Below are 5,123 nucleotides of genomic sequence, written 5' to 3' on the forward strand. Positions count from 1 at the left end.
TAGACCAGTCCACATAAACGGGGCTGTGTGCTCATCTAGATGCAAGCCCTGACATTTCCTCTTTCTCGAAAAGGGGGCATTTGGGATCAAGACCACTTAAGGGCAATTGGATTGTGTTTTTCAAAGCTGCACGACCAGGGGACAGTGACTGGTTGGGTGAAGCTGGAAAAGCTGTACCTGGGGAAAAGATGGCAGGGTAAAGCTTAAGTAGTCCCCCCACAAAAAAGGCTAGGGCTGAGACGTGGTTAAAAAAAAAAAAAAAAGCACCGTGATATATAAATTCTGCAATAAACGCAAAGGATATATTCAGCAAAGGTCTTTGAATTTACATAGCTTATTTAGCATCTCCGTGCTTTGGCTTCCTAATCTGTAAAATGGAAACAATAATAACTACCTTAAAATACGACGGGGAGGGTTATGTGAGTAGATAGACAGACGTGATTTAGAACAATTCCTGGCATATAGCAGGGAGCTCAGTGAATTTGTCGAGCCTTGTTTTCTTATGTTTAGCCCCAGGATGTTTGCAAAATACCTTACCTATTTCCTCTGAGACAAATAAATGGCATTTGCTGCTAAGCAACTTGTTGGAGATGGAGATGACCTGGTTTCTTGACTGCAACCAACAGAAATGGATCCACCACTGGGAAGACAGCAGGGGCTCAGAGAACAAAAACCAGTTGCTGTGAGCCAACTCTGACTCCTGGCGCCCCGGTGTGTGTCACAGTAGGACTGTGCCCCATGGAGTTTTCAGTGGCCGATTTTCTAAAAGTAGATTGCCAGGCCTTTCTTCCAAGGCACCTCATGGTGGACTCGAACCTCTGACTTTTCCATAAGCAGCTGAGTACTGAAATAGTTCTACAACCTAGGGACTCCTCGGAGAATAAATGGCTGAGGGAATAGACATGGGCAGTGAGCGAAACCACGGGTACGCCAGAGGGCTGGACACTGGGCACCAGAGTCAAGGTCCCACCAGTGCGACCTCCTCTGGCCCGCCTCCCTGCGCCCCCAACCCTAACCCTAGAATCGGAACTCCTGGGAGAGTCCAGTGGGCCAAGCCCAAGCCATGCACTGCCCCCTGGCTGTGAGAGGGAGAATCTCACCCCTTCCTGCAGCTTCTATGGAAGAAAACCACGCCTACTGCCGGCTTCCCCAAGAAGACTGGTGCCCCAAGACGACAAGAGACAACAATGGGGGCCTCCTCCTTTTCAGAAACGCTCTTGCCATGGACAACAATACTCTGCTTGGGTATTCCACCAAAAGACTGCAAAGAGTTAAAACCTCATGACCTCTCTGCTGCTTCTGCTTCAATCAGGAGCAAAAACTTGGGTTTTTAAGGGTTGCAATTCTCCTCCTTTCCCTCCCTTCTTCTCCCAGGTCCTGGACTCAGGGAATTACTGGAAATAATTACAGCAGTTGAGGCCGCCTGTTGCTCCCTGGTTTGTCGTGTGTTACTTAGCACCTTCCTACTCAGCTGTCCGTCGCAGTTGCCTCTGGCGTGTGGCTCACACCACAGTTATTATAAAAGAGACCCGGGAAGGAGCTCTTGCGTTATCCGCTTCAGTTATTTGGATACAATATTTATTTCATTAAACGTCCTTAGAACGCCCTGTCGTTTTCCCCTCTGCCGTCTGTTTCGCACAGATAACATAACACAGAGAAAGGGGAGGGCTCCATAGAAGGGAAGAGAAATTACTTGATTCGTAGATTGGGGTGGACCTTTCCCCCCTCCCCTCCGAGAATCCAAACAGCGTGAAACATTTCATTAGTGAACTAACCAGCGGAGGCAATTAAGCTGTTGTTCTCGAAGATGAAAGGAGACAGGACTGGCTTTGTTCTGGGGTTTTCATCCAAGGATGGCTATAATAGGTCTTAGAGCAGAGAGGCTCAACAGGAAATCCAAGCCTCTGCCTTCACTTTTATCAACGTGACAGACAGACGTCTTCCAGTTCTCGGTGATCTTGTGTCTCACTCTGAGGAGACAGACAGGAGGAGAGGCTGTCTTTCAGGGACTTTTGCTTTTGCACAGTTAATGAATTTGTCAGTTGTCACCGAGAGATGCCAGGCAAACAGGATCTTCAGAGACAGTTCCTCAGCTCAGCTCTGGTGGTGCAGTGGTTAAGACCTCAGGCTGCTAACTAAAAGGTCGGCAGTTCAAATCCAGCAGCCGCTCCTTGGAAACCCTATGGGGCAGTTCTACTCTCACTATGAGTAGGAATCGACTTGATGGCAATGGGTTTGTTATTATTGTTATTTTAGCCACAGTGTTACAATGGGAAGACCAAGACCTAGATAAAACGAAAGGGCCCAAGTTAAGAGAATGAATTGAAAAGGACAGAATGTCAGGACCCCTAAGCCAGTGCTTCAAAGTAGACATACACACACACACACAAACCCATTGCCGTTGAATCGATTCCAACTCATAGCGACCCTATAGGACACAGCAGAACTGCCCCATAGGGTTTCCAAGAAGTGGCTGGTGGATTCGAATTGCTGACCTCTTGATTAGCAGTAGAGTGCTTGCTCACTGTGCCACCAAATCTCCAGAGTAGACACACTGGCTCCAAAGTCCTCCAGAGATGAATATATGGAGATGGAAGACAATGTAACTGGGAAACCAGAATTTATTAGTATCATTACTTCTCCAGCTTTCAGGAAAGAAAAGAAACAACCTGTAAGAGTGAGGTTGTGTGGTGGGGCTGACACTCAGCTGGTGCTCCCTGGTAGCAGCATCCTAAGTGTTTACAGCCTGTTCCATTCAGCCTGGTCAGTGTGTGTCATTGTTAGTTGCCACCGAGTCAGCTAACTCATGGCAACCCCATGCACAGCAGAACAATGCGTTGCGTGGCCCTGCGCCGTGTTCACCGTCCACCGAGTCGGCTAACTCACGGCGACCCCATGCACAGCAGAACAATGTGTTGCGTGGCCCTGCGCCGTGTTCATGGTCGTTGGTATGCTCCAGCCCACTGTTGTAGCCTCTGCGTGTTTGGAGTGCCTTTTAACCTGTGAGGCTCACCTTCCAGCGCCACATCGGACCATGTTCTGTTGTGCTCCGTAGAGCTTTCACTGGCTGATTTTCAGAAGTAGATCTCCAGGCCTTTCTTCCTAGTCTTAGTCTGGAAGCTCCACTGAAACCTGTTTAGCGTCACAGCAACACGCAAGCCTCCACTGACAGGCGGTGGCTGCACATGAGGTGCACTGGCCGGGAATCGAACCTGGGTCTCCTGCACAGAAGGCAAGAACTCCACCACTGAACCACCACTGCCCTCGTGAATATTACACTAGTTATTAAATTTTTTTTTTAAAAAAAAACCCCTGTGTCAATCACGAGAGGCTCAGTCAGGGTATTTGTTGCTTTGATGTCAGCAACTCTCCCCCCTTATTCTGGTTATAGCACCCCAAATTTGCTTTAGGGGAGTGACTTTCCCCCACTGGATGCAGTGGGCTGGAGCTGTCAATCAAGACACCCTGGCTGACTCTGCTAGAGAATGTCATCTCCGTGCCCACAGCCTACCCTGCTGCGCTGCCTCGGTCCATTCCCGTCCACTCTCCCAACTCCAGCTCACAGTGATCCCGCAGCTGTCAGAGCAGAACTGTGCTCCACGGGGCAGATTTTCAGTGATTGGTTTTTCGGATGTAGATTGCCAGGCCTTTCTTCCGAGGCACCTCTGGGTGGATTCAAACCACCAACCTTCAGTTAGCAGCCAGGTGTGTTCACGATTGTCCACTTCAAACCTACTTTTTCAGGCTTCTTTCTATGTTGTGAGCTACCAAATAACCTTCTGTTCAATTGTGCTCTTCTTTAAGTTAGTCAAAATCCATTTTCGTGACTGGCAACCAAAGAACCCTAAATGATTCTTCAGAAGGTGAGCTCCCTAATCTTCTAAGGGGTGATACAAGCTGATCCCTGAGAATAACAAGAAGTCACACTTCACGGTGAATTAGCTGTCTGCAGGAACGTCCCTGAAGCAAAGCTTCTTGGAAGTACATCTGGGAGACAAGTTACTGATGAGACGAAGGCGCCTCTCTGCATGTTACCAGGAAGCCTCAGTTAAGAGAACTTTCTGTAACTAGGAGACCCCTACCACATTATAAAACGTCTGTTGAAAACAAAGTATTTCCCATGACAAGCATGAACCTCAGAGAAGAGTGGTCTCAGACCAGGTAAGATTCCGGAAGCATTTAATCCAAGCTTATCCAGAACACTGAGCAGGAAAACTACTGTTTATTTTATTATAAATTATTTTCCAAAGGCTCGGGTGGGTGTCCCTGGAGGCATCCTGTCTGCCTTTGTTTTTTGTTCAGGTAAAAACGAACGTCTGATTATCAAAATGGTAGTCTCGATACCTGTATCTGTGAGGGTTCTTTCTGTTGGAAATGAATCGGGAATTTATAGGCATGTGTTACCTTTTATTTATTTATTTATTTTGTTACCTTAGTTATTCAGTGCTGCTGTAACAGAAATACCACCAGGGGGTGGCTTTAAAGAACAGAAATTTATTTTCACAGTTCAGGAGGCCAGAAGTCCAAATCCAGGGTGCTAGCTATAGGGAAAGTCTCTCCGTTGGCTCTGGGGAAGGACTCTTGTCTCGGTCGCCTCTGTAGCCCTGGTGTTCCTTGGTTCCTTGGTCATCTCCACGTGGCATCCGTCTCCCCCCGCTTGCGCTTTCTCTCTGTGTCTGTGGTGCTCCCCCTAACTCAGAAGTGATTAGGTTTAGGGCCCACCCTACACTGCTGTGATCTCATTAACACAACAAACCCTGTTCCCAAACAGGAACACATCCACAGGTAAGAATCTTCCCAAGTTAGGTCACATTCTGAGGTTCCTGGTGAGCATAACTTTGGGGGAGCCCAGACGGGGACACCCCTGCATTAATGGAGAGATCTGCAGGCAAAGCAGATAGGCTTCAGAAGCCCCCTACCGGGTTTTGGGTTGGGTCTAAGCTCGAAAGAAAGCATCGTGCCAGAGTCCACTTGACAAACTAAAATCAAACAGCTTGACTCAAAAAACCCATTGCAGATGAGTCAATTCTGACTCATAGCAACCCTACAGGACAGAGTGGAACTGTCTCATAGGGTTTCCAAGGGGCCGCAGGTGGAATCAAACCGCCAGCCTTTTGGTTAGC

Source organism: Loxodonta africana, chromosome 19, assembly GCF_030014295.1.
Source record: "Loxodonta africana isolate mLoxAfr1 chromosome 19, mLoxAfr1.hap2, whole genome shotgun sequence".
Classification (NCBI taxonomy): Eukaryota; Metazoa; Chordata; class Mammalia; order Proboscidea; family Elephantidae; genus Loxodonta; species Loxodonta africana.